The sequence below is a fragment of the Macaca mulatta genome, chromosome 16 (genome assembly GCF_049350105.2).
Source record: "Macaca mulatta isolate MMU2019108-1 chromosome 16, T2T-MMU8v2.0, whole genome shotgun sequence".
In the NCBI taxonomy this organism is placed as follows: Eukaryota; Metazoa; Chordata; class Mammalia; order Primates; family Cercopithecidae; genus Macaca; species Macaca mulatta.
The window spans coordinates 3,678,816-3,702,837 of NC_133421.1; the positions used below are offsets into that span (position 1 = coordinate 3,678,816).

Here is a 24,022-nt window from a genome sequence, read left to right on the forward strand (position 1 = left end):
TAATCAAAATGGTGTGGTACTGGCATAGAATAGAACAGAAAACCTAGAAGTAAACTCTCACAAATACAGGGTCAACTGACTTTTGACAAGGGTGCCAAGACCAATTCCAATCTTATGGAAGGAATAGTCTTTTCAACAAAAAGAGCTTTAAAAAACCTGGATATTCACATGCAAAAGAATGAAGCCAGACCCTTACCTAACACCATATACAAAAACCAATTCAAAACGGACCAAAGACCTAAAAGGAGCTAAAACTAGAAAACTCTTAGAAGAAAGCATAAGGGAAAATCTTTATGACACGAGATTTGGCAATGATTTCTTGGATATGACATCAAAAGGATAGGAAACAGAAGAAAAAATAAGCAGGCTGGACACACCGCCTCACGTTTGTAATCCCAGCACTTCGGGAGGCTGAGGCAGGTAGATCATTTGAGGTTGGGAGTTTGAGACCAGACTGGCCAACATGGTGAAACCCCGTCTCTACTAAAAATACAAAAATTAGCTGGGCGGGCCCCTGTAATCCCAGCTATTTGAAAGGCTGAGGCACAAGAATCACTTGAACCCAGGAGGTGGAGGTTGCAGTGGGCCAAGATCAAGACACTGCACACCTGCCTGGGCAACAGAGTGAGGCTCAGTCTCAAGAAAAAAAGAAAAAAAAAGAAAAAAGCCAACCGGATTTTATCAAAATTAAACACTTTTGTGCATCAAAGGTGGTGACTCACACCTGTAATCCTAGCACTTTGGGAGGCTGTGGTGGGACGATTGCTTGAGGCCTGAGAGTTCAAGAGAAGCTCTGGTAACATGGGGAGACCCTATTTCTACACACACACGTGCACGCATGCAAACACACAGACACACGCACACATACACGCACGCACGTGCACACATGCACAAGCACACACACGCGTGAACACACGCGTGCATACAATTAGCTGGGTGTGGTGGTACGTGCTTGTGGTCCCAGCTACTTAGGACGCTGAGGTGGGAGGATCCCTTGGGCTTGGGAGTTGGAGGCTGCAGTGAGCCGTAATGGTGACACTGCATTCCAGCCTGGGCAACAGAGAGAGATCCTGTCTCAAAAAAAAAAAAAAAAGGACAAATATTGCATGATTCCACTTATATGAGGTACTTACAAGAGGGAAATCCATAGAGCTATAAAGCAGAAGTTGCCAGGGGAAGGGGGAATGAGGAGTGAGTGTTTAATGGTCACAGCATTTGGAATGATGAAAAGTTCTGGAAATGGATAGTAGCGATGGTTGCACAACACTGCGAATGTACTTAATGGCACTGAGTTGTACACTTAAAAAATTGTTGAAATGGTAAATCCTTTTTTTCCCTCTTTAAATAGACACTTTATTAGACCCACAGGCGACAATATCCCAGAGCTACTGTTAGGCACGTAAATACAGACCCTGCTAAAGGTTTAATATTATCAAGCTTGTGTGACTCAAGCATGGTTTTGGGGCCAACAACCTCAGTTCCTATCTTCCTGTCTCTCTGGGTGAGGGCCCGATCTTGCTGGGCATGCAATGTCACTATTTCTGTTCTCAATTCCAGCAGCTTCCTTTCGTTCAATGAATACAATTCTTTTACTCTGCTCTTTTCTAGGCTGAAGTCTAATTTAGTATCTCTTAGGACTTTAATCACTTCATCCATTACTTGTTTTAACTGATTTAGTTTGAGTTTTATTTTCTCATTTTCTGCTCTGAGGGCTGAAAATTCACACTTCTCCCAAGTAATCATATCCTTTTCCACATTCAGTCTGAGACATTATTGGCTGAAGAGCGATCTCCTGCTGCATCTTGGTGGCCATATCTTTGTAGACGATACCCATGTTGGTCTCCAGGACCTTGACCAATGCAGACACAATGATTTCTGCTTGCTGAGTAGCAAACCCATTGTCTTCCAGTAAGCACACTAAGGCATGAGTGTCAAAGTAGAGCTTCCTACTCCCAGAAGAGGTGAAATCTCTCCTTTTGCGCTCCAGCTGCAGGTATCCAGCAGACCCCTGCAGGAAGGGAGTGTGGGCGCCACGCCGAGGCACAGGCGAAGGGCGCTGGCAGCAGCGGCGATGCCCGGGGTAAGGCCCCACGGGCACATCCATGTGCCACTGCGTCTGGCCAAGGGTGCGGCGTACCCGAGGCACGAGTGTTCCCAGTCCCCAAGCTGCTGGCACAGGGCAGCAGTGGCCAAGTGCAGGGAGGGCACGAAATGGTAAATTTTATGTGTGCATATTTTACCACAATTTAAAAAATCATTTCTTCAGGTAGACCAGCCACATTTCATGTGCTCAACAGCTACACGCGGCCAGTAGTTACCACACCAGACAGTGTAAAGTAGAATACTTTCACCACTGCAGAAAGTTCTATTGGACAGCATGGCTCTAGAGTTAGATTAAAAACCAATGGATTCTGATTTCAACAGTACTAAGCTATATGCCACTCTAACTGCCTTATGCTTTATTCTGTATGCCACTATCCTGCCAATTTGTTATTCTAACAGCCTCTCCAAGCATTGTATACCCACTATTGTAAACTTGAGGCCCGGCACGGTGGCTCATGCCTGTAATCCCAGTACCTTGGGAGGCCGAGGCAGGTGGATCACTTGAGGTCAGGAGTTTGAGACTAGCTTGACCAACATGGTGAAGCCCCATCTCTACTAAAAACACAAAAATTAGCTGGGCATGGTGGTGCGCACCTGTAGTCCCAGCTACTTGGGAGACTGAGCTGGGAGAATCATTTGAACCCAGGAGGTGGAGGTTGCACTGAGCCAAGATCGTGCCACTGCACTCTAGCCTGGTGACAGAGCAAGATTCCATCAAAAAAGGAAGGAAGGAAGGAAGGAAGGAAGGAAGGAAGGAAGGAAGGAAGGAAGGAAGGAAGGGAGGGAGGGAGGGAGGGAGGGAGGGAGGGAGGGAGGGAGGGAGGGAGGGAGGGAGGGAGGGAGGGGAAAAATGGCATGCAAGCAGCAGAGTAAAAACCTTTAAGAAAATGAAAGAAATATGTTATCTCCCACGAAACAACTATGAGTCAAGAATATGTTCATGTTGAAGTTTGGAAGAGTACACTGACTATTTTAGGAAGAAAATGATAGTTTTAAATTAGAATTTTATTACGGGGCTGGGTGGGGTGGCTCACACCTGTAACCCCAGCATTTTGGGAAGCCAAGGCAGACGGATCGCTTGAGCCCAGGATGGCGAAACCCCATCTTTATTAAAAATACAAAAAAGTAGCCAGGTGTGGTGGCACATGCCCATAGTCTCAGTTATTCAGGAGGCTGAGGTAGGAGGGGCAAGCCCAGGGAGGCTGAGGCTGCAGTGAGCCATAATCGCACCACTGTACTCCAGCCTGGGCAATGGGAATAAGAACCTATTTAAAAAAAATTATTAATGTATAACCCCATATGAACAGGTTAAAAAGAAAAACTACACGATCATCAACAGATTAAGAAAAAATATTTAATAAAATTAAACCCTTATTTGTGATTTTAAAAAAATACTCAGCTATCTAGGAATAGAAGTGAATGTTCTTAACCTGACAAGATACACTTATCAGAAATCTATGGGCCAGGCATGGTTGGTCACACATGTAATCCCAGCACTTTGCAAGGCTGAGACGGGCAGACCACCTGAGGTAAGGAGTTTGAGACCAGCCTGGCCAACATGGTGAAATCCTGTTTCTACTTAAAATAAAAAAATCAGCCTGGCATGGTGGTGCGCGCCTGTAACCATAGTTACTCGGGAGGCTGAGACAGGAGAATCGCTTGAACCCGGGAGGTGGAGGTTGCAATGAGCCAAGATCATGCCACTGCACTCCAGCCTAGGTGACAGGGCAAGGCTCTGTCTCAAAAAAAAAAAAAAAAAACGAAAAAGAAAAAGAAAAAGAAGAAAAAAAGAAATCTATGACAAGTAGATTTAATGTAACTTTAGAAGCATTGCTATTAAAGTTAGAAACAAAGAATTTCTATTATTATGGTTACTCTTACAGAACAAGACAGCTCAGTAAAGTTGATAGATATAAGATGAAAAGAAACAGCATTTATATTCATACCATTAATAGTTAACTAGAAAATATGATAAATTAGTAACAAAATCTGTGCAAGGGTTTTATGGGAAATATTACAAAACATCCTTGAAGGGCATAAAAGACCTGAATAAATTAACAGTATATCATGTTCATGGATGGGAAGACTAAATACTGTATATATGGCAATTGCTCACTGGTTCAATGGAACAGAACAGAGGACTAGGAAACGGAAATCTGCTTTACAAAATAAATCCCAAATGGAATGAACATATAAATGGAAAACCAAAATGAAAACCAAACATTCAGAAGAAAAATCTAAAGTAAAACTAAAACTTTTAGAAGAAAAATGTTGTTATATATTCTTTATGACCTCAGGGTATGTAAGGTTTCCTTTTTTTCATGTAAAATTGCAATTATTCTTGGTAATATTTTAACCTAACAACCAAGTGATTTAAAAAAAAAAAAAAAAAAGATCAAATGGGCCAGGCATGGTGGATCACCCGAGGTCAGGAGTTCGACACCAGCCTGTCCAACATGGTGAAACCCTGTCTCTACTAAAAATACAAAAATTAGCCAGGCATGGTGGTGGGCGCCTGTAATCCCAGCTACTCGGGAGGCTGAGGCAGGAGAATCACTTGAACCCAGGAAGCAGAGATTGCAGTGAGCCAAAATTGCGCCATTGCACTCCAGCCTGGACGACAAGAGCAAGACTTCGTCTTTAAAAAAAGATAAAATGACAAAGTCTTATACAGAGATAAAAGTAACCCTTTTACCCCACAAAATTATAAGCTCTGGCTTATGATTAGGACAATTGATTTTATATACAATAAAACTTTAAGCATATTTGCTATTAAATGCATGCCAGTGGTCTTGTTTTAATTAATTTTTTTTAATTATGGAAAATCTCAAACATATATAAAAGGAGAGACTAGTATAATAAATAAAACTGATACCATCGTCTAGCTTCAACAATTAGCAATATATGGCCAATATTGCACACTCAGAACGGATTTCTTTTTTTTTTTTTTTTTGAGATGGAGTCTCGCTCTGTCGCCCAGGCTGGAGTGCAGTGGTGCAATCTCGGCTCACTGCAAGCTCCGCCTCCCGGGTTCAAGTGATTCTCCTGCCTCAGTCTCCCGAGTAGCTGGGACTACAGGTGTCTGGCCACCATGCCCAGCTAATTTTTTTTTTTTTGTATTTTTAGTAGAGACCATATTGCCAGGCTGGTCTTGAACTCCTGACCTTGTGATTTGCTCACCTCGGTCTCCCAAAATGCTGGGGGATTCCAGGCATGAGCCCCTGTGCCCAGCCGGAAAGGATTTCTTAAGTAAGACATAAACCAGAAAGGAAATGGCTGATTTGTCATAAAAATTTTTATGCAAAGAAAATGCTGTAAATAAATTTAAAATTATACACTGGGTGATCCGCTATGCACGTAGCTGACAAAGATTCACATGCAGACTTGTAAATTAATAAAAACCAATCAGCCGGGCACGGTGGCTCATGCCTGTAATCCTAGCACTTTAGGAGGCTAAGGCAGGCGGATCACTTGAGGACAGGAGTTCAAGACCAGCCTGGCCAACATGGTAAAACCCCGTTTCTACTAAAAATACAAAAATTAGCCAGGTGTGGTGGTAGGCACCTGTAATCCCAGTTACCCGGGAGACTGAGGCAGGAGAATCCCTTCAACCCAGGAGGCGGAGGTTGTAGTGAGCCAAGATGGCACCACTGCACTCCAGCATTGGGTGACAGAGCGAGACTCTGTCTCCAAAAAAAAAAAAAGAAGGAACTTTTGAACTCGAGCAATCCTCCTGCCTTGGCCTCTCAAAGTGTTGGGATTACAGGCATGAGCCACCATGCCCAGTGAATTTATTTTGCTTACTTATTTCTTTACTTGTTTGCTCTGCATCCCCATAACTGGAACGTAAAATCTGTGAGGTAAGAGACTATGCCTGTCTCATTCACCACAAAATCCCTAGCACTGTGAATGCCTGGTAAATAGTAAGTGTTTAATAAATATCTAATGTTGAATGAACACCAGAAGTCAAGCCTCAGAGCAACTTAACAGCAGATGTGTCACCCTGGCTACATGTGGACTGTAGATTCAAGCGCCAGTCCCACTGAGGTGTCTATGGGGAAGAGGTGTGGGACGATCAATGGATAGTGCTCTTACCTGTTACAACTCAGTACCAGGGGGAGTGGGAGAGAAGAGAAAATACAAAATTGTATTTGGAAAGCAAATTTCTATTAACAAGATATAGAAACTTTGAGCCTCTGGATTCTCTGCAGACATCTCATTAATTCCCCAGCACAATCTTCTCATGCAAGTTCCTACATGAGCTACAGGAACTAAATTTCTAAAACCCTAAACCATGTCAATCTCTTTTTCCAGCCTCGGGTCTGAGAGAGTGACAGAAGAAAGGGGACAGTGAAGAGAAACCAAGAAGGCACATTAAATAGATTGCCTTTTGTTGTTGTTGAGACAGGGTCTCATTTTGTCACTCAGGGTGGTGGGAACATAGGTCACTGCAGCCTCAACCTCCCGGGCTCAAGCAATGGCCCTGCCTCACCCCCCAAGAAGCTGGGACTATAGGCACATGCTACCACATCTGGCTAATTTTTGTATATTTTGTAAAGACAGGGATTCACCATGTTGTAATCTCAGCACCTTGGGAGGCCAAGGTGGGTGGATTACTCAAGGCCAGGAGTTCGAGACCAGCCTGGTCAACATGGTGAAACCCCATCTCTACTAAAAATACAAAAATTACCCGGGCATGGTCGTGCGTGCCTGTAGTCTCAACTACTCTACTCGGGAGGCTGAGGCAGGAGAATCACTTGAACCCGGGAGGCAGAGGTTGCAGTGAGTGAGATGGCACCACTGCACTCCAGCCTGGGTGACAGACTGAGACTCTGTCTGGAGGAAAAAAAAAAGTTTAAAAACATGTAAATTCTTAGAATAATATCTAAGACAAAGCAAGTCCTCAGTAAACTGTAGCTTTTATTGTAATTATTCATCTGCGAGAGAGGGAACTTACATTTAATTCTTTGGAAAAAATGGCAGCCCTGGAGGCTTAGATGACTAAATCATTAGCTAACAAGTCAGAGACAACATGAAACAGTGGGAAAGCCCCAGACCAAATATTAAAACACCTGCTGGAGCAGAGTTTGCCAGTTACCTCCCAATCCAGTCTTCCCCTCTTTAGCAAAGTAACTCTGATTTTTAACTAAGAGTGTGAGTGTGTGTGTGTGTTTTAGACACAGGGTCTCAATATTTCACCCAGGGATGTGATACAGCGGCATGATCATGGCTCACTGCAGCCTCGAACTCCTGGGCTCCAGTGATCCTCCCGCCTCAGTCTCTAGAGTAGCTAGGATTACAGGTACGTGTTACCACATCTGGCTAATAGCTGGGTACGTTTCTGCCAGTCAGGTGACTGTATTTTCAGCCCTCTCTGCAGCTAGGACAGCCATGTGACTCTTGAGATGTTTATAAATATAACTTCTACATAAAACCTTGAAGAAGTCTCTTTAAATGTATGGGGCATACCCTTTCTGTTTTATTCCTCCATTAAGCTTCCTGCTGATGCTCTACTAACCATCTTGGGATGGGACCACATCGTAGGATGTTGTGTATTAAGCTCCAGTGTCTGCCAATTTGGGGAAGCCAAGTGGTAGAGCCTGAACACTAGCCCTGGACTGCCTATGTCTAGACTCTTGATCTAACAGGATAAAACTATATGTTTAGGCCTCTTATTCACCTAAATCTAATAGAAACTGATAGGTTTAGGTTCTGACCTAGTATCACCATATGATCTCAGATAAATCAGTCTAATTCTTAATCTTCTCAGCTGTAAAATGTGATAATGCCCACTTTGGGAGGCTGAGGTGGGTGGATCACAAGGTCAGGAGTTTGAGACTAGCCAGGATAATCTGGTGAAACCCCGTCTCTACTAAAAATACAACTAGCTGGGTGTGGTGGTGCGCGCCTGTAATCCCAGCTATTTGGGAGGCTGAGACAGAACTGTTTGAACCCAAGAGGCAAAGGTTGCAGTGAGCTGAGATCATGCCATTGTGCTACAACCTTGGAGCCTGGGTGACAGAGCGAGACTCCGTTTCAAAAAAAAAAAAGTGACAATGCCTCGCAGAACTGTAGTGGAAATCAAATGAAACAATACATCATGATAGCACTATGGAAAATGTTGATGTAAGTTTTATCAATGAAAATGAAACACCGAGAATGGAAAAGCAAGTGTTAATGATGAAGGCATAGAGATAAAGACAAAATAACTTTTAAAAAGTCTATGAAAGGAGGCTGTGTTTCTAAGAGTAGAAAACTTTCTTACAGAAGGTCATGAAAATTGATCATGTTGGAGATAATATTCTGAATCCTGCTAAATACAATACTAAATTATCTCAGCAGGAATCTTGTAATTTACCACTCTTTGAAGTCCGTAGCTTCTGATGCTGATTCATTCCTAATTAAATGGCTTTAGCTATTCAAATCCTAGTACCTCCCTCTCAATATCCTCCCTGTCATCATCCCAGACCTTTTTTTTTTGAGACTGAGTCTGGCTCTGTCGCCCAGGCTGGAGTGCAGTGGCCGGATCTCAGCTCGCTGCAAGCTCCGCCTCCTGGGTTTACGCCATTCTCCTGCCTCAGCCTCCGGAGTAGCTGGGACCACAGGCGCCCGCCACCTCGCCCGGCTAGTTTTTTTATTTTTTAGTAGAGACGGGGTTTCACCGTGTTAGCCAGGATGGTCTCGATCTCCTGACCTTGTGATCCGCCCGTCTCGGCCTCCCAAAGTGCTGGGATTACAGGCTTGAGCCACCGTGCCCGGCTGACCTTTTAAAAAAATAGTTTTATTTTACTTTATTTATTTTTTTGACAACAGAGTCTCACTCTGTCACCCAGGCTAGAGTTCTGTGGCACGATCTCGGCTCACTGCAACCTCTGCCTCCTGGGTTCAAGCGATTCTCCTGCCTCAGCCTCCCGAGTAGCTGGGATTACAGGCATAAGCCACTACACCCACCTAATTTTTATATTTTTAGTGGAGATGGGGTTTTGCCATGCTGACCAGGCTGGTCTCAAACTCCTGACCTCAGGTGATCCACCTGCCTCGGCCTCCCAAAGTGCTGGGATTACAGGCATGAGCCACTGCACCCGGCCTAATAGTTTTATTTTAAATTGGCAAAGAGTAATTGTATATATTTATGAAGGACAATGTGATATTTTGATAAATGTGTACATGTGGAACAATCAAATTGGGCAATGTAACACATCTGTCATCTCATATACTTATTTATTTGTGGTGAGAACATTTAAAATCTATTCTTTAAGCTATTTTGAAATATACATTATTCACTCTAGTCACCATGCTTTACAACAGATCATAAGAACCTACTCCTCTTGTCTAATAAAAACTCTGTATCCTTTGCCCAACACCTCCTCTTTCCCCATCCACCCCCACCAACCCCAACCTTAATAACTGAGTTATACTTAGTGACTTTATCACAAAGCAAAGTCGTCTAAGAGAACTTTATGGCAATAATGGAAATGTTCTATATTATGCTTGACAATACAGTACCCATCAGTCTCACGTGGTTACTGGCCACTTGAAATGTGACTAGTGTGACTGAAGAACTGAATTTTCAATTTTATTTAATTGTAATTAACTAAGTTTTGATTGATTGAGACAGGGTTCTCATTCTGTCACCCAGGCTGGAGTGCAGTGGTGCAATCACAGCTCACTGTAGCCTTAACCTCTCAGGTTCAAACAATCTTCCCACCTTAGCCCCTTGAGTAGCTGGGACTAGAGGCACGTACCACCATGCCAAGCTAACTTAAATTTTTTGTAGAGATGGGATCTCACTATGTTGTCCAGGCTGGTCTTGAACTCTTTTTTTTTTTTTTTTTTTTTTTTTGAGACGGAGTCTCGCTCTGCTGCCGGTGCTGGAGTGCAGTGGCCGGATCTCAGCTCACTGCAAGCTCCGCCTCCCGGGTTCCCGCCATTCTCCTGCCTCAGCCTCCCGAGTAGCTGGGACTACAGGTGCCGCCACCTCGCCCGGCTAGTTTTTTTGTATTTTTTTAATAGAGACGGGGTTTCACCGTGTTAGCCAGGATGGTCTCGATCTCCTGACCTCGTGATCCGCCCGTCTCGGCCTCCCAAAGTGCTGGGATTACAGGCTTGAGCCACCGTGCCCGGCTGGTCTTGAACTCTTGGACTCAATCCTCCCACACTGGCCTCTCAAAGTGCTGGGATTACAGGCATGAGATACCACACCTAGCCTATATATATATGTGTGTGTGTGTGTGTGTGTGTATATATATATATACACACACACATTATACACACACACACACACACACACATATATATATATTTTAAGACAGTCTTGCTCTGTCGACCAGGCTGGAGTGCAATGGTGTGATCCTGGCTCACTGCAACCTCTGCCCTGGGGGGTTCAGGTGATTTTCGTGTCTCAGTTTCCTGAGTAGCTGGGATTACAGACATGCACACCATGCCTGGCTAATTTTTGTATTTTTAGCAGAGATGGGGTTTCACCATGTTGGCCAGGCTAGTCTTGAACTCCTGGCCTCAAGCAATCTACCCGCCTCAGCCTCCCATAGTGCTGAGATTACAGGCATGATTCACTGTGCCTGGCCAAATAATTTAATTTTAAGTAGACAAATGTGGCTAGTGACTGTTATCGGTCAGCCATACAGTGAGCTCTAAGAAATAGAAGTAAATCATGGCATTTCTTCATTTCCATCTGACCTATCTCATTGACTCTAAATATCTGTGGCAAAATGTTTTCTTTTCGCCTGCTCCTGACCCTTCTTGGAAAGTCTCCATTTCCCTATTCAGAATTTGGGATTAATGATCTTCTTTCCAGAGGAACAGACACATATGTTCAACACACACACACGTATACGCACACAGAGTCCTAAGTCAAATTCAGCGAACACTTCACTGAACACACCAAAATAGTTGGATTCATGGAATCCACCAAAAAATGTGCCAAAGACAATTCAATCCCTGAAAAGCCCTCACCTTTTTTTTCTTTTTTTAGCTTTTTTGTCTAAAGACACCAGAATTTCAATTATCCTTCTTGGTAAGTCCTTATATAAGTTTAGTACGTTCTTTTTATTAAATAAAACACAAGGAAAAATAGGCAGGTTCTGCTCCTGAAAGATCAAATTAAGATCAGGCATGGTGGCTCGCTCCTGTAATTTCAGCACTTTGGAAGGATTGCTTGAGCCAGGAGTTCAAGACCAGACTGGGCAACATGGTGAGATCTCTTCTTTACAAAATAAATAAATAAATAAAATTTAAAAATAAAAAAATTAGCTGGGTGTGGTGGCAGACACCTGTAGTCCCAGCTACCTGGGAGGGTGAGATGGGAGGACTGCTACTTGAACCCAGGAGGTGGAGGCTGCAGTGAGTACAGATCCCGCCACTGCACTCCAGTCTGGGTGAGAGTGAGACCCTGACTCAAAAAAAGGATCCAACTAAAAGAAGTGGTTTGAATCAAGATTACTAACCATGGAAAGCTTCTTGGTACTACTACCAGACTAGTGGGCAGGCAGGAGAAAAGCAGCTCTCCAGAAGGGAGTACCAAAGGTGGTGATATATGGAGAAATGTTTTTCTAGCTCAAAAGAAACACACTAGAACAAACACCCTAACCCTGATGACCACCCCCCAGGCTGCTATTCAGGTGCTCATGTTTTAGATGTGAGCTAAAGTGTAATTCCTTAAAAAAAACTCCTTGATGTGACTCCAAGAAATGATGTGACAGTACTCAGAGGCACACCAGCATGACCTTTTCAAATGCAAACCGACTTACTCATCAGAGCTGTCAGGTTTCTCGGGGAGGAGTTTAAAAGAAAGGCAACACTTCCCTCTGAGTGAACTGGAGTGTGGCTGACCCTGACTAAGTGAGAATGAAGGGACAAAAGACACCTGGAGAATGACCCCTGCAAGCAGAAAGCGCCATGGGACTAGGCCTTGAAAGAACTTGATGGGAACGGAAAGTCTTTGGCTCTACAGATTCTCTGCTTCGGTCAGCCCACCTTGATTGGTTTTGGCACACCCCCCGACCCCCAAGCTGGCTTAGATATTCATGGATCTTAGTACCGAATCCAAATGTCCTCTGTATCTCCAAGTCAGATCTTCCTTGTCTTTACAGCAGGACTGCCTGTCAACCATGTCACTCAGCTAGGCTTCACTGGCTCTTCCTCACACAGCCCTTGTTAAGACATGAGCACCACACTAGACATTTGGGGATGGCAGTTGGAGAGGAGTATCATGGAGCTCACAATCTAACTGTTCAGTGTGTAGTCTTAAAGGCAGATGCAGACAAAAAGAGCTGAGCGATGACCCAGAACTGTGTCCACACCTGGAAAATGCCTTTGGTCTTTAAGGGGTTATTATATCACAACATGGAAATACAGTGATTAAGTAAGAGGCAGGAAAAACAAACAAACAAACAAACAAACCCTGGAATTTCAGAAAGAAGAAATAAAAAGTAGGGTAAAGGTAGGTAGTGGCTGGGATTAGTAAAAATGACAGTGAAACTTTAGATTTTTTCAAATATAAAGGTTAGGGAAATGAGAACTGGATATTCAAACACGCCAAGATAAAGAAGCCTGTCCCCCATCTACAGGAAGTTTATCCCTAACATCTAAATAGTCATGTTTTAAAATCAACAAGTTTGCTGGTTTTCAGCTGCCACTAACCAGAACTCCCAGTGGCTGTGGCCTACAGTGTAGACAGACTGTGCCCAGCCGGACTAAATGAAGACATATAACCGGAAGTCCGCCACCAGCCTGACCCCTCCCAGTTTCAGGAGGAGCCTGAGCAAAACACTATCCAGCTACAAGAGTAGTAGACAAGATGCTTTAACCCTAGCAGCACAGGGTACGAAGGATCCCATATCTGAATCAGCAGATTCAGAGTAAGTGGTCTATGACCCAAGGAAACTCTAAGGATAAGAACGGAAACTTACCAGCAAGTTCAGCAGGACTTTTGGTTTCCCCCACCTCTCTCCCTCCCTGTCCACTGCAGTTACATATTCATGTCCACAGTCACATATTTTTAAAATTTGATATAATTATCTCCTAGAAATTACTGTATGTAGCCTCTTGGGATCTAAGGCAATTAAGTGAAGATAAATGTATTTCATAGAGCAAGCTGTCAAAGGATAAAGCAATTTCATTCCCCATTTGAAGTGGAGGCTTGGGTCACGCATGGTTTATTTGAAACAAAGCCATCACCTAAAGCTGCCGATCTTATCTCTAACTCTGTTCTCTGTTCCAAACTGCTGGAGATGTGTAGCGTGGCACTGCCTGAAGTTATGACATCTGGCTCAAGGCCAGCAGAACAAGCCAGCTCCTCTTCTAGGTTTCAAGCCTAAGAGGACAAAAGTCACATTAAAAGAGGGTAACTACACAGGTGAAGTCTGTTAAACCCTGAAAAAGGGAGATGTTTCCAGGGTATTGGGAGTGACTAAAGAGGCACCCAACAGTGGGGAAGTTGTGCAAGAAAAGGCAGAAGAAACAGCCCCCAAATGGGGTAGGTAAAATACATGCCAAGGAACCAGATTTTTCTCATCTGGGAGACACCAAACCAAACAGTGAGGCCTATTTCATGAAACAGCCTAAGAGATGGAAAGCACGCCAGACTGACAATCAAGAGACAATCAAGGGTTCTAGTACTGTAAGGCTGTGTGAAACTTACGGAAAAGTGCCTGTTTTTTAGTTTAGTTTTTTTTTTTTTTTTTTTTGAGATGGAGTCTCACTCTGTCACCCAGGCTGGAGTGCAGTGGTGCAATCTCAGCTCACTGCAACTGTGGCCTCCCGGGATCAAGCGATTCTCCCTGTCTCAGCTTCCCAAGAAGCTGGGATCACAGGCGTGCGCCACCATGCCTGGCTAATTTTGTATTTTTAGTAGAGATGGGTTTTGCCATGTTGGCCAGGCTGGTTTTGAACTCCTGACCACACGTGATCTGTCTGCCTTGGTTCCCAAAGTGCTGGGATTATATGTGTAAGCCACCGTGCCAAGAGCTTTAAAAAAACATTTTTTTTTTTTTTTTTTTTTTTTAGATGGCGTTTCACTCTGTCACCCAGGCTGGAGTGCAGTGCTGTGATCTTGGCTCACTGTCACCTGTACCTCCTGGGTTCGAACAATTCTCCTGCCTCAGCCTCCCAAGTAGCTGGGATTACAGGCGCATGCCACCACATCCGGCTAATTTTTGTATTTTTAGTAGAGATGGGGTTTCACCATGTTGCCCAGGCTGGTCTCGGACTCCTGAGCTCAAGTGATCCTCCCACCCCAGTCTCCCAAAGTGCTGGGATTACAGGCACGAGCTACCACGCCCAGTTGGGAAAGTGCCTGTTAATTAATTTTTTTTTTTAACTGTAATGGGCACTTTATTTTTGAGATAGGGTCTTACTCTGTCACCCATGCTGGAGTGCAGCAGTGAGACCTCGGCTCACTGCAACCTCTGCCTCCCAAGTAGCTGGGACCATAGGCGTGTGCCACCACGCCCAACTAGTTTTTGTATTTTTTGCAGAGATGGGGTTTTGCCATGTTGCCTAAGCTGGTCTCCTGACCTCAAGTGATCTGCATGCCTCAGCCTCCCAAAGCGCTGGGGTTATAGGCGTGAGCCACTGCACCTGGCCTCGCACTTAATTTTTTTAAAATTCTTCATATCCAGGTCGGGTGTGATGGCTCACACCTGTAATCCCAACACTTTGGTAGGCTGAGACAGGCGGATCCTGAGGTCAGGAGATCCAGACCATCCTGGCTAGCATGGTGAAACCCTGTCTCTACTAAAAATGCAAAAAATTAGCCGGGTGTGGTAGCACACACCTGTAGTCCCAGCACTTGGGAGGCTGAGGCAGAAGAATCACTTGAACCCGGGAGGCAGAGGTTGCAGAGAGCTGAGATTGTGCTACTGCACTCCAGCCTGGGCAACAGAGCAAGACTCTGTCTCAAAAAAAAAAAAAACCTATATCCACATTGTATTGATTTTTATAACATGCAGTCAATGCACTATTTAGAAAGTAGTATTCAATTTTTTTTTTTAAAGTAATTGAAGCTGTCTTTAGGTGAAATACATGCATGTCAGACCTTGTCTGAGCACTGCTTTTTGCAGAAGCCTTGACAAACTGGAATTGGCTTTCAAGTATTAGTGCACTGGAATCACCTGGAGAGCGTGTTAAATGAGATTGCTGGGCTCCACCCTCAACTCTTTATGATTTATAAGTCGGAGGTAGGGCCTAAAACATGACAAGTTCCCAGGTGAATCTGATGCTGCTGGTAGTGGCACAGAGAAATCTGGCCAGGAGAATGATCTAGAATTGCAGTGTTTAATACAGTAGCCACTAGCCACATGTGGATATTTCAATTTAATTACATCAAGATTTGTTTTTCTGTTGCACTAGCCACATTTCAAGTATTCAAAAGTCACATGTGGCCAGTGGCTAGCTACCACACAGGATGGTGCAGAAATAGTAACTTTCCATCATTACAGTATTAAACACTGCATCATCACAGAAAGTTCTATAATATTTCACAGCACTGGTCAAGAATCTATTTGATTGCACTGGTTTGTTTAGCTTAGAGAAAAGAAAATGTAAAGAGAATTTCAAGTACAACTAAGGTGTATCAGATATAGAAAAAACAGACTTTGTGATTTTGAGAAAACCTTTTAAAAATCATTAAGTGGGAATTATAGGAAGGCAGGCTGTGTTCAGTTTGAGATGGAACTTTTTTCTGTTGGAGATGCGGTCTTGCTCTGTCACCCTGGCTGGAGTGCAGTGGCACAATCACAGCTCACCGTAACCTTGAGATCCCAGGCTTGAGTGATCCTCCTGCTCAGCCACTTGAATGGCTAGGACCACAGGTGTGCACACCATACCCGCTAATTTTTTTAAAAACTTTTTGTAGAGGAAGGGTCTTCCTATGTTGCATGGCTGGTCTTGAACTCCTGGGCTCAACTGATCCTCCTACCTTGGCCTCCCAAAGTGCTGAGATGACAGGCACAAGCCACCTCACTCAGCCTGAGAAGAAACTTTTTATAGTGACTGTCTCAGAGTAAATTCTGGGGAAGCATCTGGAGCAGAGGCTATTGAGAACATTGGAGGACTATTTTTTAATTAGATAAGAGACTGGCCCTGATGTCTTCTAAGGAACTTTTTTTTTTTTTTGAGACGGAGTCTCGCTCTGTCGCCCAGGCTGGAGTGCAGTGGTGCGATCCCGGCTCACTGCAAGCTCTGCCTCCCGGGTTCACGCCATTCTCCTGCCTCAGTCTCCCGAGTAGCTGGGACTACAGGCGCCCGCCACCACGCCCGGCTAATTTTTTGTATTTTTAGTGGAGACGGGGTTTCACCGTGTTAGCCAGGATGGTCTTGATCTCCTGACCTTGTGATCCGCCCACCTCGGCCTCCCAAAGTGCTGGGATTACAGGCGTGAGCCACCGCGCCCGGCCCCCTCTAAGGAACCTTTAACGCCATGGTTCTTTTGTAATCAATATGATCCAATTTTATAGTTACAATAATTGTTCACCATTCCTTTGAAATCCAGGACACTTTTCTAAAGCATGTACTTCAGGTAAAAGAAACTTCCTCTAGTGGGGATATCTGGTGATAAACTCTGTTTTGTTTTTGTTTTTGTTTTTGGTGGGGGGACAGGATCTCACTATGGCTGGACTCCAATGCCTGGGCTCCAGCGATCCTCCTGCCTCAGCCTCCCAAGTGGCTGCGAATATAGGCACGCATCAGCTTCTCCCAGTCCTTATTGTTTAAAAATGTCTTTATAACACCAAAGCACAAGTAATAAAATAAAATAAACCAGATTAATTGCACTTCATAAAAATTAAAACATTCAAGAAAGTGCAAGGACAATAAAATCATAGGAGAGATAAAATATTTGCAAATCATTTATCTGATAAAGGACTTGTATCCAGAATCTATAAAGAACTCCTGCAACTCAAGGCTGGGGGTGGTGGCTCATGCCTGTCATCCCAGCACTGTGGGAGGCTGAGGTGGGAGGACTGCTGGAGTCCAGGAGTTCAAAACCATACTGGGCAACACAGTGAGACCCTGTCTGTCTCTCTGTGAACTTCTACAACTCAATGTAATCTTTCTTTCTATCTGTCTATCTATCTATGAACTCCTACAACTCAATAATCTATCTCTCTCTCTCTCTCTCTCTCTCTCTCCTACAATTCAACAATAAAAGACAACCCAATTTTAAAAGTAGGCAAATATTTGAATAGTAGTCCAAAGAAATACCAATAGCTAGTGAACACATGAAAAGTTGTTCAACATCATTAGTTACTGAGAAATGCAAGTGAAAATCACCATTGAGATACCACTTCACACACACTAGGATGGCTATAATAAAAAAGACAATAATAACAAGTGTTGGTGAAGATGTGGGGAAATTGAACCCTCATACATTTGCTGCTAGTGAGAATGTAAAATGTTGCAGCTGCTTTGGAAAACTGTCTAGTGTGGAAGTTCCTCCAACAATTAAACACAGTTTACCATATGACCAAACAATACTACTTCTAGGTATATATATCTAAGAGAAATGAAAACATATGTCCACATAAAAACTCATACACAAATGTTCATATCAACATTATTCATAATAGCCAAAAAATGCAAACAACCTAAATGCTTATGAAACTGATGAATGGATAAACAAAACGTGGAATTATCATAAAATGGAATATTATTCAGGTATAAAAAGGAATGAAGTACTGATATGAGCTGTGACATGGATAAACCATAAAACATTAAGCAAACCAGAAGACGCCAGATACAAAAGGTCACATAATTATATGATTCCATTAGTATGAGATAAGCAGAAGAGGCCCATCTGGAGAGACTGAAAGTAAACTAGTGGTTGACAGGGGCTAGGAAGAGGGGGAAATAGAGGTGACATGACAGGTAGAGGGTTTTTTTTTTTTTTTTTTTTGAGACAGAGTCTGGCTCTGTCACCCAGGCTGGAGTGCAGTGGCGCCATCTCGGCTCACTGCAAGCTCCACCTTCTGGGTTCACGCCATTCTCCTGTCTCAGCCTCCCAAGTAGCTAGGATTACAGGTGCCCACCACCACGCCCAGCTAATTTTTGTATTTTTAGTAGAGACGAGGTTCCACCTCGTTGACCAGGCTGGTCTCGAATTCCTGACTTCAGGTGATCTGCACGCCTCAGCCTCCCAATGTGCTGGGGTTACAGGCGTGAGCCACGGCACCCGGCCATTAATTTTAAAACCTTTTTGTAGAGATGGGGTCTCATCATGTTTCCCAGGCGGGTCTTGAACTCCAGAGCTCAAGTGATCCTCCTGCCTTGACCTCCCTAAGTGGTGGGTTTACAGGCATGACCCACCATGCCTGGTCACCTTTGTTTATCCTTCACAAGATAGCTCTGTTGAAAATGACAATTATTTACTTTAAGTATATTAAAGGCTGTGGGCTGATTTCCATGGAACAGTATCCATGGGAATTCTTTGTGGCCTGAGTTGAAGCTGCTTGTTTCCAGAGAGGACTTTGCTTCTGCGGGTTACCCTGGGACGATGTCAGACAGAGATCGCTAAATTAAACCATCTGCTGCTCCAGGTTTTTCAGAGCAGACTAAAATCTCAGGTGAGGGTTAGCTGTTGGTCGTAAAATGCTCACCATGAGGTTTCCTTCTAATTTGCCCTCACCCTGAAGCTCTTTTGGATTCCCAGCTTTAGGAAAGGCCTCCGATATCATTCCTCACCTAGCGCGCATCCCACGCTTTCAGGCCTGCTCGCCATAGTCCAAGAAGCTTTTAGTGAGTACACCCAAAGTTTCCATGGCTTGACAGAAATCATCAGGGCAAGCACCAGCCAGCTTTGGCACTCGCTTCCTTTTCAGAAATCTCTTGTTCGTTTAGTTCTTAAGATCTGTAGATTTCTCATTTTCATGCCAGCTCAGGATGCGTTACATTATAGTTAGCATTTTGTTATTTATTTCTATTTTTGTTTTTTTTTTGAGGCAGTCTCTCTCTGTCGCTCTGCTGCCCAGGCTGATCAGTGGGGTGAAATCGGCTCACTGCAACATCCGCCTCCTGGGTTCAAGCGATTCTCATGCCTCAGCCTTCTGAGTAGCTGGAACTACAGGCATGTGCCACCACGTCCAGCTAATTTTTTTTTGTCTTCTTAGTAAAGACAGGGTTTCACCATGTTGCCCAGGCTGGTCTTCAACTCCTGAGCTCAGGCAACCCACCTGCCTCAGCCTCCCAAAGTGCTGGGATTACAGGCATGAGCCACTGTGCCCAGCCTATAGGTAGTACTTTAGTTGTGTTAATTGAGAAGGTTGTTCAGTGTATCTAATCCTACCATACAACTAAAAATGGAAGACCCTGTTAAACTCTTTGAGTTCTAAAAACCTCATGTAGGGTGGGCACAGTGGCTCACACCCATAATTCCAGCACTTTGGGAGGCCAAAGTGGCTGAGATCGCGCCTGCACTCCAGCCTGGGCAACAGAGCGAGACTCCATCTCAAAAAAAAAAAAAAAAAAGCATATAGCATACCTTTGCATCAGAAGCCACAGAGAGGATGCTGATGTACATTCAGAAATAAAAACAAAAAACAAAAAACAAGAAGCCATAGAGAGGAAAATCCATTCTTGCTCATCCATTCTGAACTCAGTTAGGTGACTGTTGGTAACTGGAATAGTTTCTGGAAAGCACAATCCACCCTGAAGTTCGGGTCAGTGTAGACTCTACCTGTCTGTAACTGTTCCTGAGTAGATGAACGATGCTCTACCTAAATCTCAATATATATTCCATGACTTTTTTTTTGTCTTTTTTAGTTATTCAGATTTTAGTTTTAAATATTTAAAATAACTAAAATCTTTCGGGGCTCCTTTCTTAAATATTTCTCTTTGTTGAAACAAAGAAACAACAGGAGAAAAGGGCCTAGAAGATATGATTAAATGAACTAAAATAATATATATGGGAGGTTATAATTCTCAAAAAACAATAGTAATGCAAAAACATGCTTAAGTAAAACCTAGTGAAGCCTGTGGAAGCATGAACTCTGGTGCCTGGCACAGGCTAAGTGGTAAATATCTGTTAGATTACATAACATACTTACTTTAGATGGGCAGGTGATGGGGCCAATGCATCTACATCCCAAAACAATGCTGAGCAGACTTTGTGACCACTTTCAGGGGAAAAACCAAGTCAGAGACTTGACCCTTGCCCTATTTCAGAGGACGCAACCCCATACTGGGAGATGAACAGATAGGAGTAAGTAGGTCACCTGTGCTCTGTTCCTTTTACCTACCAAAGAAACATACAGCCTTTGGTCTAAGAGAAAAAGACTGTAAATTCGTTCTGCCTTCATGTTTGGTAAAGAATTTCAGTAACAGTGAATTTGATGGCTCAAGATGATAGTGTCTGTTTTTTTTTCTTTTAGACCAACACTCTGCCACCCAGGCTACAGTGCAGTGGTGTGATCTCAGCTCACTGCAACCTTCGCCTCCCACGTTCAAGTGATTCTCGAACTCTTAAGCTCAAGTGATCTGCCCACTTCAGCCTCCCAGGTAGCTAGGACTACAGGCGCATGCTGCCACGCCCAGCTAAGTTTTGTATTTTTTGTAGAAATTGGGTTTCACCATGTTGGCCAGGCTAGTCTTGAACTCCTGGCCTCAAGGGAGCCCTCCACCTCAGCCTCCCAAAATGCTGAGATTACAGGTGTGAGCCACCACGCCTGGCCTAAATTGTATTTTTGTAGAATCTTTACAAAGTGCCTTCATAGAGCTGATCTCCTTTAATTCTCACAACAGCTTTTTGAGCTGGGTAGGGCAGTTAGGGGATTCCTTATTTTACTGAAGAAGATACAGAAGCCCAGAGAGGTTACACGCATATTTCATTTTTGCTTAAAAAAGAAAGAAAATCCAAAAGAAGGTATATATGAGATAGAGTTTTTGTTCATTTGGTTTGGAAAGCTATAGGTTATAGGGGCCAGAATGATGGCTCACATCTGTAATCCCAGCACTTTGGGAGGCTGAGGTGGGTGGATCATTTGAGGTCAGGAGTTTGAGACCAGCCTGGCCAACATGGTGAGACCATGTCTCTACCGCCTGAACCTCGGAGGCAGAGGTTACAGTGAGCCAGGATTGCACCACTGCACTCCAGCCTGAGTGACAGAGCAAGACTACGTCTCAAAAAAAGCTATAGGTTATAGGCCACACAAGTAGCTTATAGCAAGTTAGGATCAGAGCCTAGGTGGGCGTAGTGGTGCACACCAGTAGTCTCAGCTACTGGGAAGGCTTGAGCTCAGGAGTTCAAGTCCAGCCTGGGCAACATAATGAGACCCTATCTCTAAAAAAAAAAAAAAAAAAAGAGATCAGAGCCAACATCTGACACCTTAATGCTCAGGCATTCCAAGGCCAATCAACTGAGTAAGGAGAAATTATACATTTAAAATGTACACAACAAATAGGCACACGAAAAGATGTTCGACATCACTAGTCATTAGGAAAAATGTGAAATCAAAACCACAGTGCAATACTACTTCACACTAATACACCGATTAGGATGGCTGTTATTAAAAAACAAAAGTGTTGTGAGAATGTGAAGAAACTGGAACTCTTGTGCACTGTTGGTGAGGATGTAAAATGGCACAGCCGCTGTGGAAAATGTATGATGATTCTTCAAAAAATTAAACGTAGATGACCGGGTACAGTGGCTCGCGCCTTAAATCCCAGCACTTCGGGAGGCTTAGGTGGGTGGATCGCTGGAGCTCAGGAGTTCGAGACCAGCCTGGGCAACATGGTGAAACCCCATCTCTACCAAAAATGCAAAAACTTAGCTGGGTGTGCTGGTGCACGCCTGCGGTCCCAGCTACTCGGGAGGCTGAGGTGGGAGGATCATTTGAGTCCAGGAGGTGGAGGTTACAGTGAGCTGAGAGTGCGCCACTGCTCTCCAGCCTGGGCAAAAGAGTGAGACCCCATCTCAAAAAATAAAATAAAATAAAATAACACAAAATAAAATAATTAAACATAGAGTGACCATAGGGTTCAGCAATTCTACTTTCTACTTCTGGGTATACACCCAAAAGAACTGAAAGCAGGATCTCAAAGAGATATTTGTACATTTGTGTTCACTGTTGCATTATTCACGACAGCCAAAAAGTGGAAGCAACCCAAGTGTCCATTAAGAGGTGAATGGACACACGAAGGGTGGCAGATACACGCAGATGACAGAGTACTATTCAGCATTAAAAAGAAACGAAATTCTGCCACGCGCTACGGCATAGATAAACCGTGAAATCATTATGCTAAGTGAAATAAGCCAATCACAAAAGGACAAATTTTATGATTCCATTTATATGAGGTTCACAGAGTAGTCAAATTTATGGAGAAAAGCTGGGCACTGTGGCTCATACCGGTAATCCCCACACTTTGGGAGGCCACAGCGGGCGGATCACTAGAGGCCAGGAGCTCAAGACCAACTTGGACAACATGCCAAAACTCTGTCTCTACTAAAAATACAAAAATTAGCCAGGTGTGGTGGCAGGCGCCTGTAATCCCAGCTACTCAGGAGGTTGAGGCAGGAAAATTGTTTGAACCCGGAAAGCTGAGGTTGCAGTGAGCTGAGATGGCACCACTGCTCTCCAACCTGGGCGGTGGAGTAAGACTCTGTCTCAAAAAAAAAAAAAAAAAAAAAAATTCATAGAGAAAGTAAATAGAATGATGATTGCCGGGGCTGGGGGGAGGGAGGAATGGAGACTTATCATTTTATGGGTACAGTGTTTGAGTTGGTGAAGATGAAAAAGCTCTAGAGATGGTTGGTGGTGATGGCTGCACAACAGTTTGAATGTACTTAATGCCGTAGTACTTAAAAAACTGGTAAAAACAGCTGGGCAAAGTGGGTCACGCCTAAAATCCCAGCACTTTGGGAGGCCGAGGAGAGTGGATCACTTGAAGTTAGGAGTTCAAGACCAGCCTGGCCAACATGGTGAAACCCCGTCTCTACAAAAAATAAAAAATTAGCCAGGCGTGGTGGCGCATGCCTGTAATCCCAGCTACTTGGGAGGCTGAAGCAGGAGAATCACTTGAACCCAGGAGGCAGAGGTTGCAGTGAACAGAGATCACACCACTACACTCCAGCCTGGGTGACAGAGCAAGATTCTGTCTCAAAAAAAGAAAGAAAAAAAAACAGTTAAAATGGTAAATTTTATCTTATGTATATTTTATCACAATTAAAAAAAATAGAATGAGCATTACTTTAAGAATAGGACTAACCTCTCTTCCTAACTCCTCACCCTCCTGCCTCTTCTGGAATTTGACATTTTGCAGCTTCTGGTATTGACAACACAAGGAAGAACAGGTAAAAGCCACCAGTGAACCAAGGGCTGTCCCATGACCCCCATACACCTGGAGCAAAAATTAACCTAGGCAGGGCTTGTAGGCACTCCCTGACATTGTGGTCTCACTGGCAAGGCCAAATATTGTCCTCAGCTCTGTCTGTGTGAGATATGCAGGTAAAGAAAGAAACAACAAAAGACTCCTTCAGTTGTCTTTTTATGGGTTGGGCCCTCCAAGAAAGAGAGCTGGCTCTTAGTCCTAGGAGGCTAAAACTTGCCTTATATCAAAATGTAAGTCAGTGGCAAAGCACCAATTCCAACATTTCAGTTCTAAGTCCACAGGACTTTAACGTTCCCACTGGGAGGATCCTGCTCATGTTTTGTAATCCTAAAAGGCAGAACTGCCTGTTCGTTCATGTTCAGTTTAGCAGGAGGGCTAGAAAGGAGACAGTTTAGATTCTGGAAGAGTGTCTTCTTCTGCCAACTGCATCCAGTCTAGAGCAGGGGTCCCAGCCCCCGGGACTGTGGACCGTGGTACCAGTCCATAGCTTGTTAGGAACTGGGCCACACAGCAGGAAGAGAGTGGTGGAAGGAAGCAGGACCGCCTGAGCTCCACCTCCTGTCAAGTCAGCAGCGGCATCAGA

General features: G+C 43.9%; 1 protein-coding gene and 1 pseudogene across 5 annotated transcripts in view; both read right to left on the reverse strand.

Moving 5' to 3' along the window:
- The window catches only part of SMG6 (SMG6 nonsense mediated mRNA decay factor), a 243,067-nt gene that overhangs the window by 67,244 nt on the left and 151,801 nt on the right, over positions 1 to 24,022 (reverse strand). The gene's annotated exons all lie outside the window — the stretch shown is intronic.
- Positions 1,328 to 18,809, reverse strand: LOC106993861 (mitochondrial calcium uniporter regulator 1 pseudogene; annotated as a pseudogene).